Source organism: Siniperca chuatsi, linkage group LG16 (assembly GCF_020085105.1).
Source record: "Siniperca chuatsi isolate FFG_IHB_CAS linkage group LG16, ASM2008510v1, whole genome shotgun sequence".
In the NCBI taxonomy this organism is placed as follows: Eukaryota; Metazoa; Chordata; class Actinopteri; order Centrarchiformes; family Sinipercidae; genus Siniperca; species Siniperca chuatsi.
Window position 1 is genome coordinate 20,060,050 of NC_058057.1, and position 16,390 is coordinate 20,076,439.

Genomic DNA, 16,390 nt, shown 5'->3' on the forward strand with positions numbered 1-16,390 from the left:
TCAGAAGTAGCAAACAGGAAGTGGTTGTTTGTGACGGCAGACAGCCATTCTGCTGGCATCATTTGTAACAGGAGCACAGCGAGGCTGTCATTGTCATGTTTAATGTAAACTCTGATCTCTGCTCAGTATTTTCAATGAACATGACGCAAAGTTAAGTCTGAGGAGGACAGAAACAGTGCAGTTTTGTCTGCTGTTGCATTTGCATCAAATGGTAGCTAATCTGGCAAAACTGGCTTTTTTACAACCTGTATGATTGTCTGACTGCTCACGTTTGTCACAATGTCGTAGTAATATATAAGATCTCAGCAGTTACTTTAGCCAGCAGAGCCCTGCCTGAGGATCTGAGGCTGCGCCCTGGCTCATAGTGAAGCAGCAGTTCCGCAATGTAGCTAGGAGCTGAACCATGAAGTGCTTTAAAGGTGATCAGTAAAATCTTAAAATCAATTCTAAAACTAACTGGTAACCAATGATGAGAAGCCAAACCAGGTCTGATATGATCTTTTCCTCTAGTGCTTGTTCAAAGCTGAGCGGCTGTGTTTTGTACCAGCTGAAGGTGTAAGATGTTTTTTTTGGCTCAAACCAGAATACAATGAATTACAATAGTCTAACCGAGAAGAAATAAAAGCATGAATGACCTTCTCGAGCTCAGGTCAAGAGAGAAAACAACTGATCTTTGAGATGCTCCTTAATTGATAAAAACATGATCAAACAACATTTGGAATTTGCTTTTCAAGTGTAAGTTCACTGTCAAATATCACACCCAGGTTTCTGGCTGCAGGTTTGACATTTGAAGACAGGGATCCAAGGTGTTTCTGTATGATAGGGATGGACTTTGGGGGACCGAAGAGAATTATTTCAGATTTATTTTCATTTAGCTGGTTTTTAATGGGACATAGATTTGTGTGTCATCTGCATCTGTCAACAATGGTACTGGATTTTGTGATCTGTCCCAGTGGCAGCATGTATATACAGAATAACAAGGGGCCAAGGATGGACCCTTGGGGAACACCACAGGTCAGAGGGGCCACAGAAGAGGAGGCATTACCCATGACCACTGAGAAACTCCTGTTTGATAAATAGGATAGGAACCTTTTTAGAGCAGTGTCCCTGATGCCAATTCCCTGTTCAAGGCAGTCCAGTAGGATGGAGTGATCCACAGTGTCAAATGCCGAGCTCAAATCAAGAAGAATTAAATTTGAACAATCACCAGCATCAGCTGTGAGTAAAAGGTTCTTTGTCACTTTAATAAGAGCAGATTTGGTGCTATGACGTGAACGGAAACCTGATTTGTCAAAGATATCACAAGTATCCATCAAAGAAGTCAACTCTACGTAAACAGTCTTCTCTAAAACTTTTGATAAAAAGGCAAGAGGGAACACAGCCAGTGGACAGAGCACTATTTACAATCAATAAAATAGTGGGCCCAACACTGTTAAAAACCTCTTAAAGAAATCTGGCAGGCATAGAATCTGAAGGATTCGATGAGGGCTTTAATTTGTCCATTGTGTCCTTTTAGATTGCACAGTGAAATGACCTGAAAGTCATTTTGCAGGTTTGCAGCGTGGCAAAAAAGGGGCACTGGTGACAAGACCAATCCCGAGTTTTATTTCATTGATTTTGGTTGTAAAGAAGGAAATAAAAATTGGTCATTGGGGTGGCTTTAGTTAGTCGGATAGGAGGAGGGTTAATCACGGATTCAGTGGTTTTGAAAAGAATTCTGGGGTTATGACGGTTTGTTGTAGAGAAATAGGAGGACCTGGCTTCATTTACTGATTTCTGATAAATAGACATTAGTTATTTTAAACTTTGATATGAAACATTAAGATGGTCCATTTACGCTCTGCTTGTCTGCATTTCCTCTTTATTTATCCATGGCGTGCTGTGAGATGCTTTGACTTTCTGGATTTTTACAGGTGCAATGGAGCCAAGTACAGCTTTACAAGTGGCATTGAAGTTGTTTAGTAATTCTTCTGTAGACATATTGTTATTGCTATGTATAGATGTAGTGGTAAAGGCCTAATGGAATCTGTCAGCAGAATAAGTATTGAGAACACGAGAAGAGACATAGGTTGCCTCTGTGGGAGCAGGGACTTAAAAATACAGAGAGCAACACTATCTAGACTAGAACCAGAGGACAGAACAATGTCCAGGGTGTGTCCCTTTAGGTGGGTGGGACCCTCACCTGAATAAGATTAAAGGAATTCACAATGTCCATATAAACTCCATAGTAAAAGAGGAACCAGAGGGGCAGCAAACATGTATGTTAAAATCACCTGAAATCAAGACTGTCAAAATGAGGCATAATCAAAGCTGAAAGATCAGAGAATTCCTGAATAAAACCAGAGGTAGATTTTGGGGGTCTGTAGATTAAAACACAAAGTAGCAGGTTCTTGCCATTAATCTTAAAACCAAGTGATTCAAATGAGAAGTTTCCAAATGAGTACAGGGAAAAATTTACAATTCTTTCTGTGAATCACTACCACTCCCAGTCCACCTCCCCGACCTGAAAGCCTAGGCTGCTGAAAATAATTAAAACCTGGAGGACAAGCTTCCTTCAGCGCAACACAGTCACCTGGACTTAACCACACCTCAGTAAGCAGAAGGAAATCGAACTGCTTGGAAACAATGAAATCATTGCAGAAAAATGATTTATTTGCCAGTGATCTAACATTCAATAGCCCAAACACTACAGGGATGTGAGATGGAGATGAACTAGGACCAGCCAAGGAGGCATGAGGTGAGGTAGCAAGGATGACAGAGATTGAAGAAGTGGTTTTAACTGTGATTAGGTTGTTTCTGTGCAGACTGTGAGTAGATTTAGGTAATGTGCACAGTCTTTCAGTAATCCTAACAGGAATTAATGAATTTGCAGAGGAAGGAGAAACAGAACCAGCACCAGCAGGACTCGCACTCTCTGGGATAGGACTATTAAAAACAGAGCCAGGATGCTGGGCAAGGTCTTGCTGGGGAAACCATCAATTTAGGCTAAAAGTAATAAAGTTAATTAGATTCCATGTTAATTTTTGAGTTCCTTTCCTGTTTAGATGAAGCCCATCATATTTAAACAGATGCCCGTTTGTCCAAAAAGAATCAAAACGACTAAGTGGCAGTAGTAAAATTTTGCATCCACGGGTGCAGACAGACAAAATGTCAGTCACCAAACAAAAAGAAAATTACACCTACCGGGTGAATGTGTCCCTCCACCTCTTGCTGACATTCTCACATGCACCAAAGTTAATGGAGTAAAGAAAAAGCATGAATCAAATCTCATTCTTTAATTTTCTGGGTTTTTACTCCTCAATAGCCAGCAGGGAGAAAAAATCATTGACTTTATACAAACTTGGTGGAACTGCAGAAAACTTATTGGTAAAGTGATTTGATGTTGATTACAGCAAATGTTGGAGCAGCTGTGTGTTACAGTCGCTGGAGACATCTTTGGAAAAAAGGGGGAAATTCAATAAAAAATGGCCTGACCTTTTCAGTGTAAATGTAGGCAATCGTTGCTGCTTATTCCCTCCCACTCTGCATCCAGTCACTGGTGCTTTGATAGAGCAGGCACTGAGTAAAGAATGCAAACAGGGAAAAAGTGGCAACTACCACCCTTCAAAATTCTGCAGAGCAACTTAAAAAAGGGACATTGAACTGATTTTACACCTCAAAGTCAGTTAAGTACATAGACATGGAAAGTACTACTCCGCCTGTTAAAATACTTGTAATATATTAAAAAAAAGTCTTTGTCACAGGTGATCAGTAGAGTTTGAAAGATGTGGCCTTTATCAGACAAAGAGGATCTAACTAGGCGTTCAGATCGGAAACAGATGTTAAAAAAATGCAAGGGGCTGCACTGGTGCAGGAGTTTTACTTCAGGTACCGGTGAGTTGATGAAATGAAGTCCAGTATGAAATTCATGAATCTGAAGGCTTAGATGTCCAAACACTGCACAGAAGTTTACAATACTATTGTTACGGACAGACAGGCAGGAGACACCGATATAGAGATACGTGTATTTATTAGATTACAGCTGTAAAAGACAGGTGTGCAGATATGGCAGTTTTTGTTTTTGTTTTTTCCCGGAGCATGGTCTCCTTTAAATGAATGCAACAAATCAGAATCAGAATCTGTTGTGCAATAATGAGTACTGTCAAGTTAAGTGTAGCTTATTAAGATGAGTTTGAGCGGCGGATATTGCACAGCAGTAATAGAAGTATGATTAAATAAATATCTGAAAACAGATTATATTGCACAATTATTTCAAGTATTACAGTGATGTCAATGATCCAATGTCCAGTTTATCACCTTAAGGTCATATAGACTGACACTTAGAGGGAGGAGTTAAAGAGTTTGATGGCCACAGGCAGGAATGATTTCCTGTGGCACTCTGTGGTGCATTTTGGGGGCATGAGTCTTTCGCTGAAGGTACTGTGTTTGACCAGCATGTCATGGAGCAGGTGGGAGACACTGTCCAAGATGGCGTGTAGTTTGGCCTCCTCAGAAAATAGAGGCGGCTCTGGCCCTTCCTGTAGAGAGCTTGAGTGTTCTTAGCCCGGTCCAGTTTATTGTCCATGTGTACCGATTCAAATATTGGATGGATTGTCATGAAATTTTGTATACACCTTCATGGTTCCCAGATGATGAATCCTACTGACTTTGGTGATCCTCTGACTTTTCCTGTAGCGCCACCATGAGGTTGACATTTGTGGTTTTGTGTTAAAAGTCTCAACAACAATTTGATGGCTTGCCATAAAATTTGACACACACACTCATGTCTCCCTCAGGACGAATTGTAATTTTGGTGATCTTCTGATTTTTAATCTAGTGACATCATCAGGTCAAAATTTGAATTCTCCAACACTTCAATTTATGACCCAAATACCTGCAAAACTAACATTAACATCAGCCTCAGCTGTACTTTGTGTTTAGTGCTGAATATTAAATGTTGGCATGCTAACACGCTAAACTAAGATGGTGAACATGTTAAACATTATACCTTCTAAACATCAGCGTGTTAGCATTGACATTGTGAGCATGTTAGCATGCTGACATTCGCATTATGCCCAAAAGTAACACTGTGCAAAAAATAAAGCCTCACAGAGCTCCTAGCATGGTTGGCTGCTTGTTGAAACCTGACATATACTAGAGACTAAAAGTCATGATATCTCAGCCTCTGCTGCATCACGTTGATTCATTCATTATCTCTTGTCGTGTGTGTGTGCGTGTGTGTCTCTGGCCGCAGCTAATCTTGCATACTACTGGACCAAAGCCAAATATTTTTTGTGTACATTTATGACTGCATGCTGCATACTCATTTGACACAAGCTCTCGTACAATGTATTGAAACTTACAGGAATGAAACAAGCTTTGGAGCTTCTGTATCATCCACCCATCTCTACGCTAAGGACAACATATGTGGCGGTCATGTTAGTGTTCGCAGTTTCTTTTGTTGGCATTTTCACTTTGAAATTGAAATTGTCTCTGCACAATATAAGTCAGTGGAGACTAAATGGTGTGAAATGACTTTAGCCTTTTTTCCATCTAATTGTCAAGCAAATTTGAAGTGATTTTTTGAAATGTCACAAAAAAAGAAAATGCGAATTAGGTGCGTTTCTATCAACTGGTTTGGAGCAAATAAACTAAGCTACGCAAAACGTAATTTCATCAGAAGTTGGCGGTATAGGCTACGTTACACATGGCTGTAATAAACAGATTAGAAGAAGTAGAGGTCGCGAACTGGAAACAAAACCAGATGTTTGCCAACTGCTTTTGTACATTATTGGAATATCCATGAAGATGCCGAGAGTGGAAATCTTCTTCTTCTTCTTCTCTCACAGCAGAAACAGCTCATCAGTCATGTGAGTTAAATGTTTGCTACGTCAGAACTTATTCGGAAAAGGTGTTTCCATCTCCCATTAAGCGCATTAACTCTTTTACGAAAAAGGCAAAAACCACCTCAACCGAGTGTAAAAACCTTTTTGCGAAATTGAGGACGTTTTTTCGAATTTTGCAGGTTCCATCAACCTTTTCTAATGCGATACTTCAAAATGCGCATAAAATTAGTTTATGGAAACGTGTTATTCATACACCATTTGGTGATACCAGGCCTGGCGGAGATCTTCACTCTACTGAGTGCACTCTTCTAGTTAATTTATTTAATTTTATATTTAATGGAAGTGCAAATGGAAAAAGGGTGATTTTTCTGTTTGGAGCACACTTCACAGAGCATTACCTTTGTTCGAGACATAAGATGAATCAATCACTGCTGTGAGAGTACTTAACAGTAGCAAGTTGAACATACTTTACCTTATAGTGCAGCTCCATCTATAACAAAGCACGGAATCTTTTTCTCTCAAAGCAGAAGTCCTTGACATAACCTCACGCTCTTATATTTTCAATCTGTATGAAGTTCAATAGTTCAAAGGGGAACCCTGTTCAAATGAATAATTCAGAGCTCTGCAGAGAATAACAGCTCTGATTGATAACACTGGACTGATGTGAAGTCCATAGCGCTCCATTTATGATCAATAGGAGATTTCAGGTTTGGGTCTGCAGCTGGACAGGCGAGTGGCCCCTGACCCCCTGACCGGCCTTGCTTCAGTGGATCTGTTGCCCGTGGTAACCAACATGGTGCTGATGCTCCTCCTGGGTGTCATTGCTATGGTGACCTTGATTTTGCAGACAACAATGTTAACAGTGTTTGTGTTGATGCCCTGCAGCAAACATTTCTCCTGAATGCTTCAATTTGTTGTCAATATGTACTCATTTGTTATTCCAGTCCCTTTGCACTTCTGACTGAGGAGGCTTCTTTCATTTTATTCTCTAAATTGAGACTTTTGTTGAGCTCTTCTGTGTTCTCATTGATTTTCTCAACACGGGTGTTGTGAAGCCCTTTGCGACTAAGATAGATAGATAGATCGATCGATAGATAGATCGATAGATAGGTGGGTTATTTGTCCTCAAGGAAATAATTTTCCACTGTCAGTGCATACAAAGCACAAACAAGTAAGATTCTGTATGATACAGAATTAAACCAAATACAGGATTTACAGTGACACTTAATTACAGGGGTCACACAACAGAGACACAAACATGGATTGACACTCTCCACACCACAGACTGGATTTCTAGTAACATGAGAGGAGGTTACTTATTTAAAGCTCAATTTTGAATTTGATTTTGAAATAAACTTAATTTGAGGACGGAGGTCCAGATAATAAACCTTTTTTTTTGTAGTTTTTGATTATATCAGTTCAGAGCAAAGAATATTCTCACATACTCAAAAAATCTTGGTGATCATCTTTTCCATCCTTTTTCTCCAGTTTACTGCTGAGCTTCAAACCCTTATGACGGTAACATTTTTAATCAACTTCAAACTGGCCTGCTGCATGAGATGGGGAAACAGAACGAAAATATGACTACTATATGGTAACAAGGCTGCAATGCAGTTGATTTGCTCTTTAAAGTTTAAATCCGCAGTTGGCAGGATTTTTCCTTTACATCCATCTTATCACCATGACTCACAAAGTTAGGCTGTGACAGAAAAGAGCAGCAGTTTTCCACTAATTGAGATGGTGTTTGTTGCACATATGAAATTCTAAGTCACAGGGAGAAAATCTCCACCCACTGGAAACAATTAAACTTAAGATCAATATAAAATCTGTCAGTTAAACTGAATCAAGGTCGCGCTGTGTCCCGAGGAGGCTGGATGAAGCCGATTGTGTGCATCTTTTGTCTCTAAAGCATCAGCAACCATTTATGTTGCTAAATGTTTGCTGCATGCATTTAACACTTTAGGCTGAATCTAAATGTTTATTCTCTGTCCATCATCAAATCAAGTCTGCAAGGGCACTGGGCAACGAGGGACTTCACATGTCACACATCTCCATAGATATGAATGAAAGTTCATCTCAAAGCTGTCTTTGTGAACAATTCTTAATATTGACATTGGCTGTTTATGCAAAATATGTGCAGGGTCTGCTGCTTTAGATAATACAACAGAAATACATAATTATGCACAGTAAAACTTTACATGAGCCTTATCACTGCTAATAATATATTAACGTCAATCCTCAATCTGAGGATCCTCACATCAAACCAACTTTTCCTTTCCAACTCTGCACATTATAACAAACAGATCAAAATCATTAGTCATATCTATATTCTATATGTATGCAATATTAAACCTCTATACATAGATTAACTTATACATATAACTTATAACTTATTGTGTACGTACGTTATAACTTTAAAAATATATACATGCATGGTAAATTTTGGACTGTACCCTCAACATTCATCTTCACTTCCACATTGCTGTCAATTATAAGTAATCTTGTAAAGTCTAAACCCCAATTAGACTCTCTGGAAGTCCACAGAAAGTCTGCCTGAGGCCTCTTGTGGACTTGGATATATTGTAGATTTGGACAGACCTCTGATTCACCAGCAACGTGGCCATTAAGTCCACAAGTGTGGAGAAGTCTGCACTTTTGGATTCAGCCAGTTACCAACTGCTGCCATTTTGGGTCATCAACATATCAGGTTGCAAGTGGCAGCTTTAATATCCAGTAAATGACTTTGAGAGGCTCCATATCATCCAATCTATTATTATACAAGATGCTGTATTTTGTCACATAAAGTTATCTCGATAATATATTAAAGAACTCTACTTTTCCCTTCCCAGGTTTGTTGTTGCTGAATATATTTGTATAGCTTTTTGTTTTCTTTTTGGTGCAACTTCCAGATGTAATCATCCTAAATTCTCTGTATAATTATACTAAAACATGATCTCCAGAATCTCTCCTTGACTGGATCTCGCAGATCAACAGATTATCACAGTCGAAGAGGCGGCAGAGTGGTTTGGAGACGAGTAAATTGGATTTGGTGGAAGCCAGGAAGGAGGGGGCAGCTTTTGTTACAGCAAAAGTAATTTTTTATGCGGTATTGCTGCAGGACTGTGTGATGCTGCTGTGAATGAAAATGATGGAGGGGAAAAAAAGCACAAGTCCTTGCTCAGTGGGCATATCCATAGACTTAACTTTTTCCTTGACAAAGTTTCATCGTAAAAATGCCAGAAGGTACAGTCTCATCTTGCCACGCCTCATTATGTTAGGAGAAACGGAGACAGTGAGGTGTAGGGAGTGTTGGTGTGTGTCCAATGAGGAGCCGTAAAGGAAATGGACTCCACAAAGGCTCCGCGAACAAGACTGCAGTCTTAATGACAGAGCTGACACAGGAGAAAGACTTTGTTGTCTTTGGAGAATCTGTCAAGTCATTTTGGACCGAAGTGCTCCCTGTAAAGCAACTCTCATTGCCAACCTGAGACAAAATACTGACGAAATATCTTTACATTATTGATATGTCTCTACTGCTCTCAACACTCATTTTACCTTCGATCTCTCTCTCTGAAGCTCCCTTTTTATGAACAAACGATGCTGAATACAGCCCCATTTGAAACATCCATTGACCAACTGGCTGATGCAGATCAGTCTGAATCATTGCACTGATGCACAATAAAAAAAGAGGATTAGAATACAAATATTAAATTGCACATTTGTCTAGCTCTGCAGAACTAATTGTCTGGTGTTTCAGCATCAGTGCTTTAGCAGTGAATGAGCCTCATCACCAAATCACCAACAAATAGCCAATATTTCAATAGAACTAGAAAAAGACTGTGGTTAGGCAACTAAAACTCTTGGTTGAAACTGGGGGAGAAGAATGTGTGTTATGCATTGGTAGTGAATGATGGCACTTGACATCCATTATGAACATTACTCTTAATGATACTGGGCTCCACAGACTTCACTGCCATCAGTTCTCAGAGGGATTATCTCTTTGTTATAAAGAAAACTGATCATTATCACTTCATATGTGTTCTGTTTAAGTTCTGCCAGTAACTACTTAGGATACAATGTGGTGGAGCTTCAAATTGCTTTAGTTGAAATGTTTTCCATGTCATTCAACACAGTGCTAATATATTGCTGTTTTGCTTTTAAATCTTCCCTGCTTCTATCAAACCATCACAGCACCATAATCACCCACATGTGTCTACAGCCAGAGCAAATTAACCTGCAGCTAAATTTATTGAGATGTGAAAATGCAAAACTAATGAGTCATATCTGGCTTTAGGACTTTAATAATACGAGTGTGTCGACTTGAGTGTCATATCATGACACATGTGTTATCATATCATTACTCCCAGTGTTAGCAGATCAAATTGTAAGCCTGCTTGTGATGCTTGTAAGAATGAGGCATCACTCATTCTGTGGTACATTTAGCTCTGGGACTGATCAAGGTAAGAGGAAACACATATTTTTATGGAGGTCTTTACTGGCTTGTGTAACAGCAACACTCTTGGCAGACCTTGGCCTTGGACATAAAAATGACCATATTACAGGGTTTCATAAGGTTTGTCATCAATGCTAGTGGTTCTACAAGAGATTTCTGCCTTTAAAAACTTCTGTATACAGAATACAGAAGATGTACTATACACACACATCTTATTTTAACAAGTGGAATTTCCAACCGTCTGCTCTCCAGTTCAGTGATAAAGGACAGTGTAATACAGCAATGCAAGACATTTTAGTTACAAAGCCTAAAACACCTCCACTACTTTCCAACTTAAAAATCTAAAATTGGGTTACACATATATTGTTTCATTTTTAAACGAGAATAAGAGCCTACAGCAATGCTAGGGACTCTGAGAGGCTGAACTTGGGCTAAATGCTAACATCAGCATGCTAATTTGTTCACGGTGACTGCTAACATGCTGATGTTGATCAGGTATAACGTTTACCATGTTCGCCATCTTGGTTTAGCATGTTAGCATGCTAACATTTGCAGTACAACTGAGGCTGATGAGAATATCATTTGTTTTGCAGGAATTTGTCAGTATGATTCATCATCCAGGGACCACGAATGTCTGCACAAAATTTCATGACAATCCATCCATTCTGTCTGGGCCAAAGTGGTGGACCGATCAATCGAACAAGGAGACACCTAGAGCAATGCCTCTAGCAAGGCTAAAAAGGCCAAAGTGATTTCCTTGGCTGGGCATTGTAGTTTTTAGCAAACATCACTCAAAATAAATAGTGTATTTGTTGGACTGTTTAGTGGCGAATTAATACACATTTGACAGTGTCCATGTTCATCATAATGAAGGAACATGTCACCTAGTTCAACAGTGTGACTAACTGTGTTTTGGACAACAATGGAGCTCTGTGGCACAGAGGAATAAGATATATCAGGTTTTGGTTACACAGACAATACTTGTTAGTGGGATCAATTAATTGTTGGTTTCGGACAAGTTATGGGTTTTGTTAACAATAAAAATAAAATATGGAGTATGACCAGACTGATCCTTTAAGCCAAGAAAGCCAATGACAAACCTGACAGACTTTGTCTAACTTGTCTAGCTAACCAGCTTGCTTGCCTCTAATTTGAAAATATGACTTTATTTCTGGAGTCAATTACAGGCCAATATAACTGAAAGTGAGGGGCAATTTTGGATAATCCTGCTGTACTCCCTCCCAGCTGCTTTAAAAGAAAACCCTCTTAATTTAGCAGCAGAAGTTTTGCAGGCTGGTGTAGCTCTGTTCAGCCTCTACAGCTGTCACCGCAGGGATCTATTTGATTTCTATGAGCTCCGCCTCTCAGCAGCTTCCAGCTACACTAATGACATGACTTAGTGTCATTGGCGAAGTATTTGATAGCCGAGGATGAGACACTTAGAGTGGGGAAACTCCGAGCTTCATTTAGCCAACAGTGTGCTCACTACAACAGTTGGTGTGGTTTTCAACACCCAGCTTATAGACTCTGACACTTTTCAAAAAGCCTAAAACAGAGTGATTGACATGTGAATGAAAATATACAACAGTGTCTTTATTCTGTAATTTCTCTAGCTAGAGAAAACAGAAATGATTAGTCCTTTTTTCACGCTGTTGAACATTGTAAAGAATGATTCACACACACAAAAAAACCCACACAACGTCAGAAATATATTACAAATTGCTTTTCTAAATTCTGTGCATCAAAAAGACATTTCTGCTTCAAATCAGACCGGCAGCCAATTTGGCCATGAGGCTGGAAAGAAAATAGATGTTGGAAATTGCACCCCAGCTGCTATTTGTAATAATGCATTTTTGAAATCCAAGAGCAGAAAATCGAGTCAGGATTGTAGTGTGAGGGGGTGTTTGTAATTGATATAATGGAGCTAGGGGAAGAGCTTTGAAATGAGAGCTTTAGTAAGGAGAGCAGAGAAAAGCCTTTGTCTATATGAGCAGAGGCAACACAAAGCACCACTGATCTGAGTTACAGCATTATTTTGTAAGGATTTAAGAGCCTAGATTCTGTGACAATATTGGCCCCCGCTCCATCAAAGAGTGCCCTCTAACTCAGAACAAACAGGCTCTGTGTTGTTCAGCATCCGTGGTGGTTCACTTTTGGACAGCATTAATGAATGTCTCCTTTTATCAGAACATCTTGGGATTACCACCTTACCACCAACAACTAAATCCTTCAGATGAAGAGCCATATATTATACAGTCAGTGTGCTCTGTTCCCAGCTGAGTGATGCTCTCAGATCTCAAAATGCTGTGTCATACAACTATAACTACAACTCGTAGTTCTCGCCGACCGAAGTTGCCGTGGGTGTTTTCTACTCGCTGGTTTAAAGGACAGTAATGAGCCCATTACGACTTAGCGCACCAGAAGACGCTGCACTTGAAAACTTTATTGGAAGTGTTTTCAAAAAATATTTTCATTTTGACAAGAGAGAAGGCTTCAGGGATAAGGACTAACTGGTTAGTTTGGTAAATGTGCGTCTGGTTAACTTCGCCACCTCCGATAAAGAGCACAAAAGAGATATGAGCAAAAGAGATGTGAACAACAAGTGGATGAGACAGTCAAACGGGACTAGGCCACATTAAAGCTATGACCTATGATCAGGGGTCACAGGTTGATACTGCTTCATTATTAGGGGTCATAAGCCAACAAGGTTGCGAAGCACTGCAGGGGTTACAGGCCCAGACTGACTGGCCTGGCTAGCCGATTGGCCCGGAGTAACGAGCAAAGGACAGTCAGTGTTACATAAAAATATACATGCTAGCAGAGTATCACACCTCAGCACGTATCACAACTACCGTTCCAGAGTTGATTCTATGTTTTAAAAAACGAATAAATGGCATCAACACTTAGTCATGCTATATAGGGAAGCAAGAGATGCATATGGAAATAATGTTGAAAATAACGACTTGTATACTCTTTTCTGTCAGGTGGAAGTACCAAGTTTAACTTGTAATTTAGTAAACTAATTTAATGGGAAAACAGCAAGTAGTGCCACCAGGCCCTACTAGAAAAAAACAAACATCTTAAATGCACTTACGAATGAATTGATTAGCTTATTGAAATTAAGTGTAGGGATGGAGGGATCAAAGAAAGTCTGGAGAGATATTAAAAAAAGGGTCACTCATGAGGGGATCAAACGACGGTCGATTGGGGATTGAGATCAGACGAAAGTCAAGTCGAGGAACCGAGGGGGTTGACGCTCAGGGTGGGTGCAACATTTTGCTGATTAGGCATGCCATGGCGACATCTTTCCCCCCCTGAGGTTCTGTACTGAGAGAGAGGGAAGAAAAAGGGAAAATGGTTAAAGAGGGAATGATGTGGGAAGACAATCAGGAGAAAAATGGGGTTAGTTATATACTGCTGGTTGGGACAGGAAATTAAACATGATTCTTAGTTTTTGTTCCTGAACTTAGTTTATAATCATTTTCTTTGTATTTTTCTTGTGTAGTTTTAACAGCTAAGACACAGAATCCAGTCTCTAAGAATAATGAGGTATTGACACCGCCATGTTTTATTTCCTCAGTTAGACAGTGCTTTAGATAACAAACACCTCAGAGCTGCCATCTAGTCTAACTTAAAGCCCCAAATCTGTAATTGAAGTACGGTGCCACCTGTGACACAGTCTCCTCACTCCTGGCTTTGTTTGGGTATCAGTCTGTTAGTCTAAAGACATTTTTTAAGGCTCAAATTGATCACTTGAGCTTTGAGCTTTGAGCAAACAACAGCAGCATAAAACCGTGTTATCCTCAGCACTGGCCATAGCACAAAAATCTGGGCCCTGTACATATGCAGCCTCTGTGGGCCCCCCTCCCTTTTTAATAAATCCATTATCACACCTGTACAAATAATTGAATTAACAAGTAAACACATGCGTCTGTAGCGGTAATTTTTCTCAATATACTGTAATTACTGTGGGAAGCTTTCATTATAAGGTTTTACAACATTATACAACAGTATTTCTGTCACAGTTTTTAGGTCTACATTATATACATACAAAGCCATCTTACTCTACACTGAGAGGATTACTGTATTACTATATTTCATACTACAAGAAAACTGAATATGAAGTGCTACCCCTGTCTGTTGCAACATAAAAGTAGCATAATAAAACTTTAGAAACCTAAAGGCCCAGTCCATATATTTAGAAAAAAGGTAGGTAAAAAAAAGGTTCTCAAACTGAAGGCAATGCATTAGCTAACTAGTGACTTTACATACCAATATTAAACCTTTCTGAAACACTGATAGCAAGTTGTGTTCACAAAATTATTTCTTTTTTCAACAGTTGCTTTCCACTTGATTGTTTACCTCCTGTAGTTCTTTTCTCTTGTCTTTCTTTTCTCTTTTGGTAACCTGTTTTTACTTTTTTGAAATAAAATAATTGCTTCAAAGTTTCCCTGAAGTCCTCAGCAATTAAAGTTTGAAGACGAAATATTTTTTTTCCACCCTACTTGCAGAAGTGGACTAAACTATGTGCACCCTTCAGATACTCTTATATTGTTTTAATTCCAGACTGTTTGAGGGCCTTCCCCATGTTTGGGTACTTCCTTTCACTACTGATCCTCAGATAACAAAGATGGCATCTTTCTCTGTAGACAAAATGAAGGAGGAGAAACCATGGTGCTTGAAAATTGTAAATACAGTATATGCCTTAATAATGTCCTCGCATTTCCTTTTTCTTGATTTTCTGTCCTGACAAATGAGCACCCTTGAACCTTTTCTCTCCTTGTCAGCTCAGCCTGAGTTCTGTAAATTGTGTCAAACCTCCTCCTCCTCTATTTTAAAAAGTAAGAAAAAGTGTCTATATTGTGACAACATGGTGTGTGTGCACAAATTCTGTAAAAGACATAAATAGCACAAGGGGGAGATGACAGCTGTCCCCCCCCCTCCTCCAGCTTTTCCATCAGTTACATCCTCAGCCTTCTTCCCACACCAGCCTCCACCATCACTCAACCTAAACTCCATCTTAGACAACACCTCCCACCCTTTGAGGCTGCATAATGTTTCCTGCTGCACCGCCTGCACTGTGTCTGTACTAACTGCACACACACACACACACTGCCATCACAGCTCAGTGTTCTGGGTTCATCTATGAGCCAAAGGACTGACCAGTTTCTGATCTCTGTGCATGAGTTTGTATTTATGTGGATACCTCTTCACCTAAATATTATGGTGCCGGTAATGTATTGTATTATATGTATTTTGTTACGTGTTTTATAGCAATTTCATTGTTTTTTGTTTCATTGGTCAGATCTAATTTTAGTCGTAATTTTTTATTTCTTAATTTATTTTGGGGTTTTTAAAAATCTGTCAGCACAATCCTTTTCTCCATCAATTAATGTTTTCTGTACTTTTACACAAATTAACGCTCAACTCTAAACAAATCTGTTAAAAATACATTATGTTAAACTTGACTTTTCTGAAATTGTTTTTTTTCTGTGTCACTCCATACTCATTTTGCCTTTGTAGTTTTAAGTTTATTTGTTAAATGTATATAAAAGGTGCCATAGAAATACAATTATTATCGTGATTATGAACAAAATCATGCACAGGAACCTTCAAAGTGTCGTTTTTCTCTGTACAGTACATTGTGCAGTATTTCCCGCCTGGGTGTTGAAATGATCGACAGACTTAGATCTGTACATTTTGTACTAAATCCATGACGTATACATACTTGCCAAGCTGTCTGCTAATGTAGAAGGCACAGCCACACACAGAGACACCTCTAGATATGAATGGATAAGTAATCTCAATATGGTGCGCATTTTTTCATATCCTGTTAATATGCTGTCATTTCCCATCACATATTTTCTTCATATACCATAACATTTGTTATGTATCACGTTTAAATACTGTACTGTAATGTTACAACCATAAATTATGAACATGTTGTCTCTAATAAAAAACAGATAGTGTAGAGCCTTATGTGAAGCAGAATTTAACTGAAAGATCTCTATGTGCATGTGTTATGTTCTTGTACATTACCAGCAGCTATAGAAACAGGCAGGTTTAAAGGGGAACTCCAACGCTTTTACACATCACGTTCTGTTTACAGGTC

The 16,390-nt window shown here is 39.2% G+C and overlaps 1 long non-coding RNA gene across 1 annotated transcript; it reads left to right on the top strand.

The window, feature by feature from the left end:
* Positions 1-432: 432 nt before the first annotated feature.
* LOC122863517 lies at positions 433-14,475 on the top strand. Its single transcript, XR_006375024.1, has 2 exons — positions 433-2,737; positions 10,872-14,475. It is a non-coding gene; the product is annotated as an uncharacterized LOC122863517 (long non-coding RNA).
* Positions 14,476-16,390: the final 1,915 nt, after the last annotated feature.